The 22,772-nt window shown below is 35.3% G+C and overlaps 1 protein-coding gene and 1 pseudogene across 2 annotated transcripts in view; one reads left to right on the forward strand and one right to left on the reverse strand.

Moving 5' to 3' along the window:
- KCND2 (potassium voltage-gated channel subfamily D member 2) overlaps positions 1-22,772 on the forward strand; it is a 474,136-nt gene that overhangs the window by 120,330 nt on the left and 331,034 nt on the right. The window lies entirely within an intron of this gene.
- Positions 5,846-10,102, reverse strand: LOC309632495 (COX assembly mitochondrial protein homolog pseudogene; annotated as a pseudogene). Its single transcript has one exon. The product of its transcript is annotated as a COX assembly mitochondrial protein homolog pseudogene (transcript).

Here is a 22,772-nt window from a genome sequence, read left to right on the forward strand (position 1 = left end):
ACAATGTTGCCCTTTCTTCTCCATTCATTCAAATATCAAATATCCAAAATATCAAATATCAAAAAACTTGGTTTTTAAAATGTTTAGAATGTTTTGGAAGAGAATATCTCTTCAAAGTTAGACCTATTAATAGTTTCCAGATTTATTGTGTGAATATTGTGAGTAATTTTGTCCTTATATCTAATTTGTTCTCCAGGCTATTTTATGTAGAAAGATATTTATCACAACAAAGCTGATGTTAATGACTTTGAAAATGATCTTACCGGGGTGATTTTTTGCTATTCTAGAATTGCTCCACCAGAACTGTCATAAGCACCATTCTTCCTCTTGTAATGTTTATGTTACAATTAGTTAGTTCACAGGCACAGAGCAGATGTTGTCATTTAACATAACTACTGTATATAGGATATTAAAATTGATGAATACAAATACCATAGAATTCAGAGATATTTTATTAATCCTAAACTATTTACCAATCTGGCTTCCCTCTCCTATATGAATTTCAGTGGTAAGAATACATATTTAAAGCAAATATTATTTATCACATAAAATTCATATTTATTAACATACTATGTTGCTTTCACTTTTTTCCTCCAAACACTGTAATGAAGATGTTTGATACTCAATAAGAAAAATGAAAGTTAATAGGGTGAAGTTTGATAGCCTCAATTTCTTTTCTTTTGTTTTCTGAATTGTCCAAAATACCCAGACCTTTTGAATTAATGGACTTTGAGTTCATTTCCAATCTAATGGAATTTACTATGTGACCTTGAAAAATATTTAATTTCTTTGAGCCTTAAGATAAATATATATAAAAAATAGGGATAAGAGTACACAACTATCAGACCTGGGAGAAATAAATGAGATACCAGTATGTTAATTACCTAGCATAGTACCAGGCTCAGAGAGAGACTGTGAATATTAGTTACTTTTACCTAATAAGCACTGAAAAATCATTCAAAATTCTTTAACTCTTAATCTTAGATACCTTCACAGAGAGAAATTTCTTAGTATCAAAGAAATACATTGACTTCTCACATCTCTTTAAGCAGGTGAGATGCACATGTGTACTGTTCAAAAGTTTTATGTGTTGTTTGCAATGTTTGATGTACTTCCTTTCCTCTTTATCATATATCAATATAACCTGGCTAACGTATAGTTTGTTTAAACACCATATATCCTATGACGTTTGATTATGGAAATTTGTGAAGATTTAAGATTCAGAAATTTCAGGCCGATTACTTTGTTTTGGTGCTTAGGTTACTTAAAAAATTCTTCATGTGATGATTTCCTCAGCACCTCATTGAAACGTCACCAGATAAAGCCATCAGGCAACATGGTGAATAGGCGCATTCCTTTCTATTTTTAATGCTTGAAAAGTATTCTTAGAAATTTCTTGCAATTCTGTTGTGTTTAGTAATCCAAAGATATAAAATTCTCTAATCACCATAAATCTCAAATGGTGAAATTTTTGGAAGGAGAGCAACTTTTCACACTACTTTAAAAAACATATGACTTCATAAGGGAGAGATGTGTGATAAATTAATATAGGCAGATAATATATTCTATTTTAGGGCATAAATAATTGTTCTAACTATGTGCTATAATGAATTTATAGGAGGAAAAATAACCAGGAATGGAAGGGACTTCTGGTGACTATCTGTTAGCTCTTCCTGCTGTCAAGTCATCACTTAAACCGTCTAAATCAAATGAAATGTTCATATACGTCTTAAGATAAAAGTTGCTTTTACCTGCCTTTGGCTGAATGAGAAGAAAAGTAGTTTCTTTTAGCTTTATCTGCAATGAAGCAGATTCTTCTTCGGCTACTTGATTGTCAGAAACATGCTGTTCTATGCCATTCAAATTAATGATGCTAAGTTTAGATTCCCTGTTATTGAAACTCTCTTACTTATAACTCCTCTAACCTTTATATACTTGATGCTTAGCTATGCGGGAGTTTATTCCTGAAGATTTTCTAGTTTCACATATCAATGGAGGTGACATTATTTCTGCAAAGAATTTGGCTTTGTTTGTATTTTTTTTTAATCTTCAATGTATGGTGAGCTCTAAAAGATTATTCCACATTCTTTAGTTACAATTTTACATTGTACATAGTAAACGTATTTGAGACACTTTCCAGTAACTATTCTAATATTTAATTTCAAACTCAATATAACTCAATATAAGTAAATGTTAACTAGTAAAATGGCTCCAGTTCTTTGACTTCTTATTTAATTTTCAAGGTAGGAATGTTAACATTGGCTTGGAGTATTGGATAAGTAATTTTTCCAGTGACATAGAAATTGCATTTTTTTCCTCCCTAACCACAGTTACACAAAATTTTGTACTTTCTGCATATGTAAATTGCCTATTTTACTTGGGGCTACCCTTTATGTTCACTTACAACTTCCAACAGAGCAAATCCCAGAAGTTCAGCCATACACTGAGGTAAATAGATTACCCAAATTAATAGCTGAACTTCCAAATATAGTCAGATTAATAGGTACAAGTCCATAGTCTGACCTGGCCACATGCTGGCAATTACTTGTTTAATTTGATCCATGAAGATAGCTAAGTTGGTCAATGTCAAACCCAATATTCACTCTTTGACCTAAATGTACATTCTGTGTTGGTCAAATTAATTATAAGATCAATTAGTTTTCCTCCTTATTGTTGAGGACATTATGTGAGGCTGTGTGTAGAGCTTCGCAGAATCAACTAGTGTGCCTCAGCTAATAGTTTTCTGATTTATATCCTCAGGGTCAAGAAGTGTTTTTTATGTTAAATGTCCATGACACTCTGCTGACTTAGCCTGGAACAACTCCAAATGATTTATTCTTTGGGATGGCTATAATAGTTATATTTTAACATTAATAATAAGACTTTATTATATTATCTATATTATTATATATTCAATAGAACATTAGTTACCTAACTTGAAATTACATTTTTCACTGAGTTTGTATTTTTAACTGGCTGCATTGATTATTATTTGTGAGTTCTCATTAACATCAGGAAACAGTGTGACTTCCAGGCAACTCAGTTAATTAGAAGGTAAGTGTTCAGTATTCCTGATTTTAATTTAGCTTTTGTGTGTGCATGTGTGTATGTGTGTCTTAGTATAACTCTCTAAATAATTTCTGTATGTTTAACAAATGTGAGCCATTAGTCATAGGGAGATTCAATGGCAAGGGCAAGAACCTTTCAGATTCATCTCTGACACACCACAGAATACCATGACCATATTATAAAACAGACCAGACATTAATGGGTTTTTGTTATTGTTGTTATTTTACCAAATGACCTGTCTTGCTAAATGACTTTACTGTTGTATTTTGTCAGTATTTAGCATGTCCCTCTAGGCTTTGGAAAGCCAAGCTATCCACATTTAATTATTTTCCATTTTCCTTAAGTTAATCTTTCTGAGTTGTTCCTGCGTTGCTTATCTGATTTTCTTTCTTAGTTTATCTACATGTTCCTAGGAATGAAGGCCCTGTACTATGTACACATTTCATTCTCCACAGAATAAATAATGAGGTATTACCTTAACCCTTCACTTGGTTGAGAGAGATTATGTAGCAGCCAATATAAAAGTGCCTATTTTAACAGCTAAAATTAGCAAAATTCAAGTTAAATTTAGAGTCTTTTCATTAAGCTAGTTCACCAAAGTAGAAAATATCATTTTAATAAGATTCAAAACATATCCACGAATATTAGTAAAGTACCTGGCATGTGTGACTACATATTTTGAACAGATTCTCCACTTATCCAATCAGTAGCTGGTACTTCTTTCCCTTATTCCACTGTTACATATAAGGTCTTTTGACTACAACTACAATACAGAATAAAAAGTTAGAAATCCTAAAGGATGTGTTTCTTTTTCTTGTAGCGTGGTCCTGCCAAGTCATGGACTTCAAAGCTGTCAATTGTAGTACTATAAATAGTTTCTACATTTGCTAAGTTTAACAGTGCTCCTCATTTTCTTTCAATTTTGCTATTTAACAACTAAATCATAACTTCGGTTAATCTATTTACTTGGTGACTGAGACCAAAATCTAATGAAAAGCAATGGAATGAACATATTCAGGTTATAGTTTTAGCATTTCTGTTAGATGGATTTACTTAAATAATCATAATGTCCTGGTAATTTGTATGTGTAAGGGTTTCAAATAAGTATAAAGTGCTCTGTAGCTATTGCTGCTTTTTTTGTTTGTTGTTGTTTAACTTGATATGAGCAAACTAAGGTGGTTTATAGAAAAATAGAAACAGAAAAAGAGACATAGATTCAATCATTTAAAAACCGCTTTGAAGTTGGAGAAATGTCATTAAGGATAAAATAATAACCGATTTCAATATTAGAGGTAGCTGTATCATTATAAACTGAGTTTGAAAACTTTTGTTTACAAAGGGAAAATTTATTGGCAGTAAAAGACACATGCAGAGAATGTCTTAATAGCGTGTTCAAGTAATCATGACAATTGATATGACACCCAAAGTCCTCAGTATATTCCAAACAGGCAAAGAAAAATAAACATTATTACCTAAGTATTTAATTGATGTTCATAGTGATTATCATGGTGGTTTTGGTCAGTTCATCTTTATTGCTGTTGGTCGTCTTTCTTAAATTTCTGATTGTTTTACTTCTCTACTAAAATCACCAACCAACCAACCAACCAGCCAAGCAGCCAGGCAACCAGCCTACCTGTCTTCTACCTACTTACCTACTGCATAAGCAAACAACAAATAAAAATATTCTGTGGTAAACAAACTAACAAATGAAAACATTCTCTAGCTCTTTAGTATATAGGATGAAATGAAAATCCATTAGTATGTGTTTTGTTCACTTTTGCCCATTTTTCTTTTCCAGAGTTATCTCCTGTAGTTCTTAGGGTCAATACAAAACCAGACACAGAGGACACTTCACTTTTCCCACCCAAAACTTCCTTTGAACCTCCAGTGCCTCCGCTCTTGCCGCTTCTTTTGAGACACTGGTTTTCTTCTCCGTCAACTCAGCCTAATTCAAACTTTAAAGTCCAATTCATCTCAATTTTCTAACCCTTTCCCCTCCTACCTCCATAAATTTCCATAATACCTTGTAAATACATATGGTTATTTTCTTAGGCACTGCTTAGTAGCTAGAACTTGGGATTCATGAGGGTAGGAAAACATTTTGGTCATTACGAATTTAGCACAGTATTGACACCTATTAGACTCTCATCCATAGGTTACTGAAGGAATAAATGAAAAGAATGAAGGAAGGAATAAAGTGGTATAATTGTATTTTTACTAATAATTTAAAGTTCCCTGGGGGCTCTCATAAAAATTAGCATGTATCATACATCTGTAATCATTTTATGGCACGTGGGGCATGTTTTTATTAAAGTTTTATACACACACACACAAACACACACAAACACATGATTCTACAGCTAGTGCTTGGGAAAATAATAAATTTGTTTTCCAGTGTTGTTTTCTCTTAAATGTCTTCCTGGACTCCACAATGTATATTTTACTCAAGTGTCTTTCATCCTAGTATCTACACTGTTTTGTAACTCATTGTTCACTTAACAATATGTAATTAACATTTCCCCATATGATTAAATATTCTTCTATATTATCATGTTAGTTAGAAATTTCAGATATCTCAAGGTTTTATCTGTTTAAAAATATTGCTGTACTAAACAAGATTAGAGTTAAATGATTAAATACAGTTATTTAGGTGAACAACTTTCTAAAAACTGAATCACTGCTTCCAAGAGCTTGAACAGTTTTGATATATATATATATATATATATATATATATATATATATATATATACACACACACACACACACACACACACACACACACACCACACATATATATATATATACACACACACACATATATATATACACACACACATATATATATATATTGCTCTTTTGCCTGCCAGATATATTATAAGTAATTATATGTCAACCAGATGGTTGTAAAATTGGCCATTTTCTGAATGCATAGCAGCATTACTGGGATAAATGTGTGTGTGTGTGTGTGTGTGTGTGTGTGTGTGTGTGTGTGCAATTTCCTTTAACAACAAAATAATGACATTGTCCTAGTAGAAGTGATAATTGAAAGTAACACTAATAAATTTTGTAAAAGCAAACTAGAAAAAAATGTACATTGAGAGCTATCCTGGATATAATATGAAACTTCTATTCAATGAGTATTCATTCATTCATCTTTCATTCACTTTTGTATATAAAAAATTATTGACTGAACACACACTATATTCCAGGCACTGTGCTGGATGACTGGGATACAAAGATCAATGGGCTGTGACCTTAGCCTTACACCTCTGCAGAGTATACTTACGTAAAATAGATCCATTACTGTAAAACATGGCTGCAAGAGATACCTGAACAAAGTGTCCTGTGAGTGAGTGAGTGGGTGGGTGGGGAAGTTGGTAGAGGCTTCACAGAGAAGCTACTTGAGCTATCTCTAATAGTATAAGTAGGAGTTTATCGAAAAATAAAGGAAAAAATAAGAAAAGTAAACACAAACAAATGTATATAGTTCAAATAATGAATAGGTATTTGTTTGGTTGATTTTTATTTTTTATTTTTAATTTTTTTTAAGTTTAAAAAAAATCTTTATTTCAGATAAAATTATTTCCATTATTAAGGATAAAGCAAACACACTTCCTTGAGTCCATCATTTCAGGTGACTGTGATTTCCATGAACATTGGCGTTCCTGAGTATCATTTGAATATTTGCCTACATGCTTGTGGGAAGCTTCCTCAGCCTTTTCTTGGTAGGTAGGAATTCCAGTTTTTCTGAATTCTTCGCTCTCCTTCAGGTATTCCATTTTCCATTCTTCATGAAAGGCTGGATCATTATAGTAAGCAGTTAGACATTCTTTCAATGCAGAATTTTCTTTCTGGCATTTTACTACCACAAGGATTCCAGAGTCCTTGCAACATTTAGTGAAATCTTGAACTTGTTCAGAACATCTCTCTCGGGCCTTTTCTCTCATTATTTTAGGGATCAAAACATCTTTTTCGACTCATCTGAGATGTGGCTCTGCAGGGTCGAGTGCCATGTCCGCGCCCGGGAGGTGGCAGCGGCCCACACAGGTCTGGTTGGTTTTTAAATGAAAGAGAAATATGATTTGGGCCCACATTGTGGAATACTGAGTGGCCCATACCTTGATAAGAAGTTCCATAATTAGTGTAAAAAGCAAGCGAAATAGGTTTTTTTACTTTGATGCATTTGTATATTGTAGTATGATTGCCACTGAGGCAATATTTATCACATTACATTATTATAGTACAGTATTATTGACTATGTTTCTTATACTATGCCTTAGATCCCTATGGCTTATTATTTACTGCTAGTTACAAGTTTGTACCCTTAAATACCATCAATCTAATTCCCCCCCCCCCACCATCCCCTGGTAACAATCATTTTACTCTCTTTTGTGCAGATTAGACTCTTTTAGATTCTACATATAAGTGATATTGTACAGTGTTTGTCTTTCTCTGTCTGACTTACCTTGTCTAGTACAATATGCTCAAGGTCCATCCTTGTCATAAATGGCAGGATATCTTCCTTTCTCATGGCTGAATAGTATTCAATTGTGTATATATGTACCACATCTTTTTTAGCCATTTATCCATTGGTGGGCATTTGGGTTGTTTCCATATCTTGGCTATTGAGAATAATGCTGCAATAAATAGGGGTGTGCATATATCTCGTCAAAATCCTGTTTTCATTTCCTTTGGATTTTTACCCAGAAATGGAATTGCTGGATCATATGGTAGATATATTTTTAATATTTGAGGAACCTCCATATAATTTTTCCTAGCGGTTGGACTAATTTACCTTCCTGCCAACAGTGTACAAGGGTTCCCTTTTCACCACATCCTCACCAGCATCTGTTTGTCTTTTTGATAATAGCCATCCTAATAGGTGTGAGGTGATATCTCACTCTAGTTTTGATTTGCATTTCCGTGATGATTAGTGATGTTGAACATTTTTTTCATGTACCTCTTGGCCATTTCGATGTTCTCTCTGGAAAAATGTCTAATTAGTTCGTCTGCCCATGTTAATATCAGATTTTGTTTGGGGTTTTTGTTATTCATATATGTTAATTCTTTATATATTTTGGATATTAACCCCTTATTCAAAATATGGTTTGCAAAATTTTTTCCCATTCTGTAGGCTGCCTTTTCATTTTGTTGACTTTTTTTTTTTTTTTTTGCCAAGTAGAAGCTTTTGAATTTGATGTTGTCCCATTTGTTGATTTTTTACTTTTGTTATTTGTGCTAGCAAAAGAGGTTTTTAAATAGGAGAGTGACAAACTTTTCATGTAAGAAAAATACCATAAAGCAATGTAGAGAATAGACCAGAATGGAGGAGAAACTTGTAGTAAGAAAATAATGAGGAAACTGTTAGAATAGGCCACCTGATAGAGGCCATGTCTTAGCGGTGGTGGCAATGGAGAGAAGCTAGATTATTGTACCTACTGGGTGTGTTGGTTGAACAGAAGGGAAGAAGTAAAGATATGAGGTTGCAAAGAAACCTTATTACAGAATAAGCTCCTTTGCCATTTTACTACCTGTGTTCTAGGGTACCGTCCTCTCCTGGGATCCAATCCTGAGGTACAGGGATCCCAGAGACACGAGAGGGCCAGTGAATGCACTGAATTTTATGGGCAACAATTTGGAGACATGAAGATCCACAGTCTTCATCAGATTCTCATCTCAGATTCAAGGGGAAAACTTTTAAAAATTGTAAGTCGATGTGTTTAATAGGTACTTTTCTAGGGAGACACTCCATGCTTTTCATCAGTTCCTTTTAGTAGATTATAACACCAAATAGCTGAAGACCACTGATCTATCTGATAGATACCCTTTTATTTTTTCACAGATTTTCTTTGTACTTAGGTCCAGTTGTTAGGACAGGGTTGCAGGGCAGTGTGACATAAAATACACGGGTTTAAGTCAGAGATACCTGGGTTAGCATCCAGAGTCTTCAATAATGCTGCGTGACCTAGGCAAAATTGCTTAAACTCGAATAACTGCAGTTTCTTCCTTTGTAAAATGAAGAGAGTGACATCTAGTTCAAATATGGGGCTATTCATAAGAACTTATTAGCCCAGCACTTAGTTGAGTGGCTGGTCAATAGAAGGCATTCAATAAGTGATAGCAATAATGAACACTGTTGTTATTATCCTTACATTTATTAGATAGCAATGCTGAGGCTTATCTCACTTCTCTCCCCTCTATGAAGCCTTCATTTATCACCCCATCTAAAGTCAGTCTCACCCTTTTCTGAGCTCTTTGCTTGTACTTCCTCTTCTTGAGATCTACCTTACTTTTACTGAGATTATAGTGTATATGTCTTCGTCTCATCCAGTGTACTAGATATTAGGGCTTTATTCATCTTGTATTCCCTTTAGTGATGGCTATCATACATTCTACTCAGATGAGGCACAAAATTTAAATATTTTGTATATAACACAATATTTAATATTTTCACAGTATATTTGGTTCGGTGGCACCTATCAGAGCACTTGTCACACCATATTGTCTCCCTGATAACACAGTGGATTCTGTGGGCAGCGTCTGTTGTGTATTCATGGTGCTTACATTGCATTAGAGAAAGAAAAGTTTGATCATGGGCTTCTTGCACTTGAAAAAACTTGGCTTTTACTTTTACTCTTTACTCTTTAAAAAATAAATATTAGATATCCTGTCACTTATGTGATATGATATAAAACCTTAAATCTTTATATAGTGTTGGAAGTATTGTATTAAAATGTCCCATATTTTCTAAAACCTCATGTAACTCAAACATCTGGAAAAACCTAGTAACAAATAATGTATAGATAGTTCAGATTAGGTTTTTATGCTGTCATTCTTCACATAATAATTTCTGTATGTATTTTTCCGGTAAGTAATTTATCCCAAACTAATTATGTAAATTAAAATTTCAGGAAGGCTATGAAACACTAACAACTCAGTTATATTATCTCAAAACATTATAATCACCTCACTGAGTAGCAAAAGTAGAGGTCAAAGCATTTTGGTTGTCTTAATGTGGCTCTTCTGTTTTGATTTTTTTAAAGTTACATCTGAACACAATTTTCTATATCAACAATGATGCCACTTTAAAATATCTAAATGCAAAAGGGCTGTACGATAAAGAAAAACACTGCGGTCTCATTGGAAAAATTTTAAAGAAACATTTTGTGATTTTTTAAGTGTATAAAGTAGACAGAAAACAACTGGCACCCCATTAAAGCAAACCCATGTGATCATAGTGCACAGCTGTCAGACAACCACGTTCCAAAACATCTAAACCTTCCACATGCTTAGACGGCCCTGTGCTTATTTATCACAGCACCAATCACGCTCTATTTCCATCATCTGTTGACTTGTCTGTCTTCCACACTGGAAGGCGTTACTTTCTTTTCAAACCATGTTTACACTCCCAGAGCCTATCTAGCACCTGGCACATGGAAGGCAATAAATTGTTGTTTATGGAAGCAATTAGCAAAGTAAATAATTATCTAATTAATTAAATGACCTCTGTGTTTTCCAACAATTTTCAAACTTTAATGTGCCGAAAAATTACCTGCAAATTTAGTTTTAAAATGTAAATCGATAACTTCTGCACACATGGATTCTAATTCCATAGGTTATGCAGCCTGAGAACATGCATCTTAACAAGGCCACCAGTGTTTCTGCTTCAGGAGCAAAGATCACTCTTTAAAAACATTGATAGAATATCATTCATGTGATTAAGAACTCTTCTTGATTCAGGTAAACTTCCACAAAATCACTGGGCTGTTGTTCACTGATTCTGAATTGAGAGGGTCAGAGTGAGTGAGGACTGAACAGTGTAAGAAAAGTCCTGAGGGGCTCATGGGGCACACTGGTGAAAGGCTTTGCTCAAACTTTCCCTGATTCTGTGTCTGTTAGATTTGTGAGGTTTGCATGAATAGAAAGTAAAGCTAAAGACAAACTTGACAATGTGGGCAGACTGCTTGACAGCCTAAGGATCCAGATAAAGTCTAGTCTTCCAGTTGGGCTGCATTGGGGTCACTATCCAAGAAATAAGCAGGGAGAAAAAAATCTAGGCCAGGTAACAGAAGAGCATCTCAAGATACAGATCATGCAAGCATACTGACACCAGAAAACTCTGAGTGTGACTTCGGATACCTGGACAAACCCATCCTTCCTCAGTTCCTATTTTAAGTTTCTCAATGTTAGTTGATGGGAGCTAGCAAAGTATCTGCTGCTCCCAGAGTTGGATATGCTTCTTAGGTACTGGTCATAGTGGAAGGTTAGATCATCTAAAGTGTTTATACTTTCAGATTCCCCAGAATCTTTGAAAAATATTGGTCAAATTCTTGGACTCTAAGCCAGATCTAATCTCCGGGGAGCACACGATGGGAATTGATTTATGAGCATTCTTTAGGTGGTTCAGATGATTGGCCTGGTGTGGGAGCCATGACTTTAAAAAGCCTTCATAGATATTTCATTAATGAAAAATTTTTATTGTATTTATTAGGAGTCGTATCTTTCTGCCCCCCATCTTTAACCCCACACGTTTCTGCCTCTTGCACACAACCCCTCTCCTCGTATGTCTCTTAGTAGCCTCTTGTCCAAAATTACTTTGTCATAGACTTGCTTTTTTAGGTATTCTAACGCTCTAAACTTAATAGTAATTTCCTCTATTCCTTTTCCATCAATTTTCAGTCTAAAGACTTATTTTTCTCTCCTTTTATTTCCCCTGCACAATTTATATCCTAAAGCACATTCAAACTGCATGTCATAATGTCATACACCCTCTCCCCACCCACTTTTTCATGCACCCACATAGGTAGCACGTTAGCTGGCTTACATTTCTAAAAACAATCAGGGGCCAATGACTCTGTGTGAACAAGTGAGTAAGGTCATTATTAATCTTAAAATGTCAGAATAAAGGTCTAAAATGGAGAAAGTTGCTGAGAAAAATGGAAGATGAGTTCACAATTGAGCAGGACGCCTAAGACATTTTACATTCCGACTTGTTTTAACAAGATTCTACTGCTTTGTAATTCATTGACAGAATGCTTATAGCCTCCCATTGGCTCAGTGCTCCCATTTATTCAGCGACTGTAAATAATAGCCATCAGCAAAGCTTTTGAAATCTTCAGATGAAAGGAACTAAATTAAGGAAGCTTCCCCTGTTCATCCCTTTCCCACCAAATGGGTGCTGACTAGAACACAGAAAGCAAGGAGCACAGAAAGCAAGGAGCAGTGTAGTAACCTTACAACCTAGTATAGTCCAGCTTTTGAGAACCATGAATGCTGCTTTTCTATGTACTGAAAGTTTTTTTTTAATAAATATTTTTTTCTCAATTGGAACATGGTATTTTGTCTTAAGCTGTGAGAGAGATTGGAAAAGACAATATCAAATCAGTTACATTATGTGGATTAATGGCGCAGTAGTTTCTTCAGTTATCACAAGCTGGTTGCTATTTTAAGGTTATTATTATCACATACTACTGTACCTGAGAGTGAAATTTTTCATTACCATCCAAAGATGCTTCATTTTGTTGCTTAGCAGGGGAAACTTTGATAAATAAATTCCAGCATTTTTTTATGTTCCCATGGACTTAAAATGTACCTGCAATTTTTAAAATTTCATACAGATTATCTTTTTATATTGTTTACTTACACAATCTACATATTTTAAATTATTAGATGATTGAGCTAGCAGTGGATGAGGTTATAATTTTAATGAAGTGCTAAACCTTCCCGTGATATTACAGTTGAGTTAGGGAACCAGTCAATACTCGCTACTCTGGGCCAACGGTGTTTAATTAGATCAGTGTGATAAATAAAATTGGGAAACATTACTTGAAATATAGAATATACTTAACTTAGGTAACAATGGATTGGCAATTTAAAAATTTATATTAGACCTCTTTGTCATTTGATCACTTTACTATATCTGATAATGTCAGTATTCAGTACTGCAGAATGCAGTAAGCAAAACACAACGTTGCCTACTAAGATCAAGTTACTGCTGGGCATTGTATGGGATGTAAGAAATACAGACATGTTCTCAGCCTTCCAGGACCTCAAAATGCATTTGAGGGACAGATAGATAGATAGGTAAGTAGATAGATGGAGAGATAGAGAGATAGAATAGATAGATAGATAGATAGATAGATAGATAGATAGATAGATAGATAGACAGACAGACAGACAAAAGGATAGGTAAGATATATGGCATTTGTTTTCAATAACATCTCACACTCCTTATTTTTCATGCAACTCAGCTGACAATTATCTATACCATATAGCCTCTCCTATTCTGTAGCTTCAAATAGTTATTTATATTCATGAACTTTTTGTACCTTAGAGAAGATACATTTGCTTGGTGTTTTGTATTTGTTTTCTAGAATAACTTAGGTATTGTGAATAAAGGAAACCCCTATTAAGTGCTAAAGTGTTATTGTAGTCCTCATTATCATTTTGTTATTATAGGATGTAAGCATTTTTAAATGCACTGTCTATTTCCTTGATGTCTTAAAAAGAAAAAATTGAGTTGTTTTTTTTTTTCTATTTAGAGGCATTATTATGTTCATCAGGGTTTGTGATAATTTAAAGGGAAATTGTCACTATAGAATGGATATGATGGAAATCTCTTGGTTTCCTGGAAAAATGCATTATTGATCTACCTTTATGTCATTTTTATTTTTTCTCCTAAAAATGTGTGAGGCAGTTAGGTGATTTCCTGCACCCCCTTCTACTAAATTACTACTAAATTAATAAGTGAATCAAAGGCTAAAGCATACTTCTTCCAAGGGGTAGTTTCATTCTGTAGAAAACTATCAACTCTATTATTGATATCAATGATCCTGAGTTTGTCAGTATCTTTGAAATGTCATCTCAGAGTTCCTCATCACCAATGTGAAGGATCGTCTACAAGACTGCAGTATTCACCCTGTCCTCTATAGCACTTGCTTTGATTTTACTCCCAATGTGGGAAGGAGGAGTATTTTTAACTTCTGTAGTTTTTTAAAGAGAATTACATTTTTAGGGGTGGAGAGCTGGAGTGTGGGCAGGATTTTTGTGACATATCAAAAGGTTAATAAAATTAGAAATCCCATGCTTAATGTTATGGCAATAATAAAATTAATAACTATTTGATAATGTCATGTTATCCTGAGAATCCTTCATTCCTAAATTACATTTGTTTTGTGAACATTCCAGAAGTTAGACTGTATTAAGAAATGAGTTTTCTACAAGATCATGAAATTCTTTTAAAGCCTCAAGGTTTTGCTTACTGTCTTTTCTTAAATGTCTGATGTAATTATTCCATTTCAAATGCCAAAGCTTGATTCTGTGACTAATACAGCTTAGTAAGCTGTATCTACTTATTTGTAAAATGCTTTTTTTAGTGAAAGTGGTAGCAATAGTAATGGTCTCCCACAAAGATGCCTACATTCTAATCCTCAGAATCTATCAAAATGTTATGTTACATGGCAAAGGGCTGACCTTAAGATAAGTAGATTATCTGTATTGTCCTGTTGGACCAAGGGTCCCTACAGGGGGAAGAGTGAGGCAGAAGAGTAAGAACCAGAGGGATGTCATCCTGAGAAGGGCTCAGATCATCGCTGGTTTTGATGCTAGAAGGGGGACGTGGCCCAAGGAATAGGGGAAGCCTCTAGAACCTGGAAAGTGAAAGAAAATGGTTTCTCTTCTAGAGCCCCAGGAAGGAAAGTAGCCCAGTGAGACCCATTTCAGATTTCTGACCTCCAAAAGTGTAAGATGATAAATTTGTGTTGTTTTAAGCCACTAGGGTTTGGCAATTTGCTACAGTGGCAATAGGAAACTAAAACAGTGAGTATTGGAGTCAAAGGTAGGAGTATTCTGATGCAGTTTCCTGGAGAGTCAGTCAAACAAAATTGCTGAATTCCCATATTTTGGTGATTGTGTGTAAGGGTGCGTCTCTGAAATTTTGCATCGTTCAGAATCTTTGTACAACACAAATAGATACACATTCCTAGGCCTAATGCAGAGCCAGCGTAGATGAAATACCTCTGCACTGACACATCAACATTTTCCTGTATTTCTTTTTAAAAGTAAAATTATAGAATCATCTTCTTATTTCCATTTATATTGACATTTCAAGTTATTAGACATCAAATTAGAAGTCTTATAAATGTTTTCTCTTTCTGTAATATTCATGTTATAGTATGGTGCTCCTAGCTTAGTATTTCTGCTATGGCATACAATGAAATAGGCCACTGTGCCAATTCTGTGTTTCGGCTTAGTGTGTCAGGATGCAATTGCTTTAAGCCTTCGAGAACCCAGTACTGACAAGGCTCTGAGGCGACTGAGGTACAGTTAGGTTGGGTCCTATATCTGCAGGCTAACCATAGGCTGAGAAAAATAATATGTAAAAATAACTGCAACTATATAGCACAGGGAACTCCACTCACTGCTCTGTGGTGACCTAAATGAGAAGGAAATCCAAAAAATTGGAGATATATGTATACGTATAGCTGATTCACTTTGCTGTACAGTATAAACTAACACAACATTGTAAAGCAACTATACTCCAATACAAATTTTTTTTAAATGACTGGAAAAAAATTTTTTTAATAAAAATAAAAACAACACACACACACACACACAAAATAACTGCAGTGACTAAATGTGCCAGTTGGGACTGGACCTTGACTCAATCAAGGATAAGCTCCTCTCCCCACAACCCTTATTCAATATCTGAAACTGATTTAACTCCACAGATGAGAATCAGGAGGACTCTGAACCTGGAGTTTGGAGATTCACTCTGAAGTATCGAAAGATTCCACTTGTTTTTATTTATTGGTTAAGTAGGGTTTCTCAGCCTCGGCGCTATTGATGTCTGGATCAGATAATCCTTTATTGTGTAGGGCCATCCTGGGAAGTGCAGGATGTTGAGAAGTATCCATGGCCCCTGCCCACTGGATGTCACTAACAAAACCCTACTCTGGTTATAACAGCCAACAAGGTCTCCAGATGTTGCCAAATATCCCCAAAGGGGCAAAATCGCCTCTGGTCGAGAACCACGGGGTTTCTGTACTCGAGCACTTAACCTTTTTTCTGCAACCAGACTCCATTTTATAACCCACTTTTAGTAGATGAGCTCTGTTGTAACAGCACCTTTCAAGGTATCTGTATTTATAGCCACAAATGGAACAGCCCCAAATTTAAATACTGTATTCTCCCTAGATCTCAGTCACCACGAGCAGTCATATTCTCAGCTATGAGATTACACAATATCCTTCCTCCCTCCTCTTTTACCATGAACTATCTATCTGTAAAACCTCTGTGATAAAATATTCTACCCTGCTAGATTTTGTCCATTGACTTCTGGAGGCATCTTCCGTGATGGACCCAGCCTGATGGATACCTATAATTTTTTCATCCCATTAATCTGTAGTTTGTCCCATTCTACCAGAGCCTTATTTCTGGCAGTCCAATTTATTTAAAAAAAACGAATCTATCCTTATGTCATTTTCACACATACACCTCCACCACCAACAACAGTTGAGGCCTGGGTACCAAATAAGACTCTATTTACAAGTAACAGAAACCAAATCGAGAAAGCTTAAGTAGAAAAGCAATGCAAAGCAAAACAAGAAAAAAATGGTTAACTGATTAAATATAAATTGTCTCAGAAAAATCAAAGCATGCAGAATGACCTCAGGATTGCATGCAAGAATTGGGAAGTGGTCAGGACCTCAGGGAATGTATGCATCCTTCTGTCTCTGTCTCCTCCATATTTCCACGATTCTCTTTTCTTCGGCAGGCTGGCTTTCTCTCATGCACTGTCCACATGACAAGATGGCTGAGCCAAAGCTCCCAAGAGTTTATAAGCTCTCCTTTTCAGAGATTAACCCAAACTGAACTATATATTTGTGACCTTAGGTGTGTGAAGGAGACTTCTCACTGTCAGGTTAAGAAGATGCCCCAGAGATGAGAGCCACAGATTGGTTCAGAAATTTACCCAAATTACCTGGTCACCAACACAGAATACAATTCAACGTTTTTTCAGGTGACTGAAAACAATTCCGCATGCAGAATTTTAACGGTATGAAAGCAATTAAAGTAAGAACATATCATCTTTGGGAAAAACACACATTAGGATAATTATGTACCAACAATCATATTTCACAATTTATCAAAGAGACATTTTAGAGGCATTTTTGCCCAGATGCAAAAAATGTCTTTTCTGTTTAGGGAAATAGAAATTTAATTTTGCTTCTGCATATAAAGAAATAAATGAAAATATCAGGATATTTGAAAAAAATTTCTAAGGGTTTTTGCATATTGTTGAAACTAATGTAAAAATAGAAATCTATTTCCAAGACAAAAAGGATAATACAACCTTTGTGTGAAGGCACAATGATGAGTTTTTTTTGTAAAGCATGCTTGTTCAGACCATGCTTGAAAATTAATATTTCAGTAGAGAGCATACAGGAAATTTCAGTATGTTAAGACAAAAAACTGGGAAGTTTGGACGTTTATGTTTTCCTAGTAAGGAGGCTCTGCTTTATTTTCTGACAAGTTCACTGACAGAGCTTTAGAGGTAACATAACGGTATCTGCACTTAGCTGTCAGCCAGGAATGAGTCACTCTTGAATTTACTAAAAATGACATGATCAACATGGCATAGTAATGAACCCTGGGGAGGATTTTAAGATACGATGTGGCACCAGATCCTCTCATTAGTGCCATGGGTCTTATTAGTACATGTCATTTTTCTAACCTTTACAGCATGGCTGGTAGAATACAGCAAACACTGAATCTCTCTACATTTGTGACATCTCTTAATGTCACTTCTCTTAATAAAAAAATACTGTTTATAGCTTGTTGAATTTTCTAAACATGTTTTAAAGATGAGGAAATGGCATAAAGCAAGGAAAATGAGAAAACCCCTTAGATTTTGTGGAAAAAAAAAAGGTATGCTAATACACTGAGTGGGAAGAAGTGCTTGTTTCCTGTCAGTCCTTACATCCCAGGGAGACAGCATCCCATAGGGGCAAGAGCCTGTGCTTCAAGCTAGGGTTCTAGACCCAGCTCTGCCAGCAATAACTTGAGTTTCTCTTAACCTCTCTTAGATTCATTTTTGAAATGCGTGATATAGGAAAAGAGCTATAGGATTGTTTTTTATTACACTTGGGTTTTTTTCAAGGCTCTTTGTGAATGTTTCCTCTTGTATCCCGCTCTCTCCATTGATGGATCAAATAACAAATGCCAGGCATAGTGATAGGCACTGCAGATAAAATCAGGGACTTCATTCTATATAGGTAAAGTTGAAATAAGATTGTAATATGTAAGTGGATTCATTCACCCCCCCCCCAATTCATATTTAACTGTATAAAAACCCTTTTGGGAGCAAATTTAACAAAGTTTGAATGCTGTTTATTTGCAGTTAACAAGATGATGGAGAGAAGCAGCTGGATTTGGGATTTAAATGCCTCCATCTAAATTTCACAACTTATCTTGAGAAAGCAGAGGATCCACATTTTTTCAAAAGGACCAGAAATAAAAATATCCAGTATAGCTTTAGCATTTTAAAGGCCAAAACATGTAATAAAGATTGTGTTAAAGTAAGTCCAGTACATCATTTGTTATTTTCAGTTTTTAAGTTAACATTTACCATGTGCTACTTCAAGCCAACTTTACAAATTCTGTCACGGCTAGTACCTCGTGTGGCAAATCCCAGGGGTGTCCCGACCTTCCTCAAGGGTGACTGATAGTTGGGCAGGTCCAGGTGTACTGAGTGGTGAGGATTGATATGGATACAACTGAGGTTTAGAAACAAGGAAGAGTAATGGATAATACATCTTACTCAAAGATGGCATCTTATTCTGATGACTTGCCAAAAATACAGAATAATTTTTAATGTGAGATTTATAAAAAACACATTTCCATGTATATTTACATAAATATTTCAAGTAAAATGAGTAAATAAGCACTAAAATATATCAGCTACATGCACAGCATTACAAGGTTATATCTGCCAAATTCATAACAGTAAATGTCACCTCCAAATCAAAATTAAGAGAACAACAGATTTTTAAAAAGTCTGATTTGTCAGGTAGTTACCGAACTACCTATCATCATATGACTAATTTGTCTTTCTAAAGGCAGAATCGTGACAGATATTAAATGTAGAATGAAGGTAGGAGGATTCAATACTTTTCAAGGTAGTGGTTTAGACATCAGGAAAGCTCTTGGGGAAATACCATATGCTAGTGCAACTGTAAATTGCATTGAGTGTTTATTGGTTTCTGTCATGGTATGGTAGATATTGGTTAGTGATAAAAATGAAGGAAAATTCATTTGTTTGTAGCTTTCATTTTTCAGTTGTGTGCTTTCTGGTAGGTGTACTTGTCTTGTGTAGGAGGCAGAAAGGTGCTACTTTAGAATTCAATTCTAATCACAGAAAAAATATTTTAATGTAATTGATTTGTTCTCCAGTGGAATAGGAGAGGTATAAAATATCTGATGAAGTAACTATGATGCATCAATAGTTAATCGTAATGGATGAAATTTGTCTTTACTTCTTGAATACAGTTATTTTTCCCTGTCAAAGAATAATTATTTCAAATAAAATTCAAAGCACTGTCTTTAAGATATGCATTATTTCTTCTAGGAATCTCAAAGCCAGCCTCATTTGCACAACATAAAATATGTAAATTCCCCATCATTTGAAATTCTCTTTCACTGCATTAATATAAAAGCTTATGATTTTAGTAAATCCCTTCTGCTGGTTTAGAAGCAGCAACAAAAGATCAGCCATTTATGGTGTGCCTGCTATATGTACTTGCCCTGGGTGAACAGTAAGAGAATCCAGGTATAGGTCAAAGAGTTTAAAGACATTTTTTGAAAGGCAAAACAGATGCATGCTAAAAATTTAAATAACTTTCTAGTCAATAGCAGAAATATGTGACAAAGTAGTACATGATTAATTGCAAAGTAATGGCTTAGGCAATAATTGCTAAAGGGGTTCATAGAAAAAGATCACTTCATTGAAGAGGTGAGCCACACATTAAACCAAGGGGAGGAATTGAGCTGAATAATGAAGGATGGGTCAGGGCCAGAGAGGCATTCTAGGCTGAAGAAATGCCCATAGCTCAGACAGAGAGATGAGAAAGTAAAATGATTTTTTTAGATAAGGGTGAGTATGGATATATGAAGAGCTTCTGTATGGAGTGGAAAGGCTAGAAAATTAGCTGAGAGTCAGGGAATAATGTCTTTTGAGTGTCTGGCTAAGTGATTTTGATTTCATCCGTTAAATAAGTATTTTCCAGATCATAGTCATCAAAACTTCAGAAAGTCCTGTGAGATGTGATTGCTACTCCTGGGGAAGGAGTAAAGACAGGAGTGAAATTTAGAATTTCAATATATTTGGGAACTTCTTAATTAAAAAAAAAAGTAAGCAAGTTCCCGTATAACAGGTCTTCATAGAGCCCTTAATATATTAATGTGCATTGTGAAACTATAAGAGGATACACCTTCATATATGCTAGAAATTTAAAATAATTTGATATTACTGAACAGTACTATATGAATAGGTAAGAGGTGAAAGGTGAGGCTGGAGAGTCATACTGAAGAGTTTTCACTTGATTGTGCAGGTTCTTGATTAAGTAGGTGATGGGGAGTCAAGGAGAGGTTATAGGAATATTGTCATATTCAGATTTACAGTTTTGAAAGGTCATCCTGGTGACAAGCCAAGAGGCTCCTATAATCACTCATTTAAGAAATGGGGGCCTGAATCAAGGCAGTGGCAGCAGAAATGGACAAGAAAGGTCTAGTTCAAAAATATCTAAGGATTGTCTTTTTGTCTTGTTTATGGTTTCCTTTGCTGTGCAAAAGCTTTTAAGTTTCATTAGGTCCCATTTGTTTATTTTTGTTTTTATTTCCATTTCTCTAGGAGCTGGGTCAAAAAGGATCTTGCTGTGATTTATGTCATAGAGTGTTCTGCCTATGTTTTCCTCTAAGAGTTTGATAGTGTCTGGCCTTACATTTAGGTCTTTAATCCATTTTGAGTTTATTTTTGTGTATGGTGTTAGGGAGTGTTCTAATTTCATTCTTTTACATGTAGCTGTCCAGTTTTCCCAGCACCACTTATTGAAGAAGGTATCTTTTCTCCACTGTATATTCTTGCCTCCTGTATCAAAGATAAGGTGACCATGTGTGTGGGGGTTTATCTCTGGGCTTTCTATCCTGTTCCATTGATCTATATTTCTGTTTTTGTGCCAGTACCATCCTGTCTTGATTACTGTAGCTTTGTAGTGTAGTCTGAAGTCTGGGAGCCTGATTCCTTCAGCTCTGTTTTTCTTTCTCAAGCTTGCTTTGGCTATTCGGGGTCTTTTGGGAGAAAATATTTGCAAATGAAGCAACTGATAAAGGATTAATCTCCAAAATTTACAAGCAGCTCATGTAGCTCAATATCGAAAAAACAAACAACCCAATCCAAAAATGGGCAGAAGACCTAAATAGACATTTCTCCAAAGAAGATATACAGATTGCCAACAGACACATGAAAGAATGCTCAACATCATTAATCATTAAAGAAATGCAAATCAAAACTACAATGAGATATCATCTCACACTGGTCAGAATGGCCATCATCAAAAAATCTACCAACAGTAAATGCTGGAGAGGGTGTGGAGAAAAGGGAACCCTCTTGCACTGTTGGTGGGAATGTAAATTGATACAGCCACTATGGAGAACAGTATGGAGGTTCCTTAAAAAACTAAAAATAGAACTACCATACAACCCAGTAATCCCACTACTGGGCATATACCCTGAGAAAACCATAATTCAAAAAGAGTCATGTACCAAAATGTTCATTGCAGCTCTATTTACAATAGGCAGAACATGGAAGCAACCGAAGTGTCCATCAACAGATGAATGGATAAAGAAGATGTGGCACATATATACAATGGAATATTACTCAGCCATAAAAAGCAATGAAATTGACTTATTTGTAGTGAGGTGGATGGACCTAGAGTCTGTCATACAGAGTGAAGTAAGTCAGAAAGAGAAAAAACAAATACCATATGCTATCACATATATATGGAATCTAAGAAAAAAAAATGGTCATGAAGAACCTAGGGGCAAGACGGGAATAAAGACACAGACCTACTAGAGAATGAACTTGAGGATATGGGGAGGGGGAAGGGTAAGTTGTGATAAAGTGAGAGAGTGGCATGGACATATATACACTACCAAACGTAAAATAGATAGCTAGTGGGAAGCAGCCACATAGCACAGGGAGATCAGCTCGGTGCTTTGTGACCACCTAGAGGGGTGGGATAGGGAGGGTGGGAGGGAGGGAGACGCAAGAGGGAGGAGATATGGGGATATATATATATATGTATAGCTGATTCACTTTGTTATACAGCAGAAACTAACACACCATTGTAGAGCAATTATACTCCAGTAAAGATGTTAAAAAAAAAAAAAAATCTAAGGAATATAATCCTAAACTCCTGATGACTGAAGGGATATGAAAGTCAGGAAGGAGTTAACAATGAATGTTGAGCTTGTAACTCTGGAAACTGAGTGAAAAGCAGTATCAGTCATCAATTCAGGGAACAAAAGAAGAGCAGAATGGGGTGAAGGGCAGGCATAATGAAGGAAGACAAACAGTGAGCTGAATCTGTGGTGGGTGTTGGGCTTGATGTCCCAGTAGTATATCCAAAGGAATCTATCAAAGAGAT

The sequence above is a fragment of the Balaenoptera borealis genome, assembly GCF_965194805.1.
Source record: "Balaenoptera borealis genome assembly, chromosome: 7".
In the NCBI taxonomy this organism is placed as follows: Eukaryota; Metazoa; Chordata; class Mammalia; order Artiodactyla; family Balaenopteridae; genus Balaenoptera; species Balaenoptera borealis.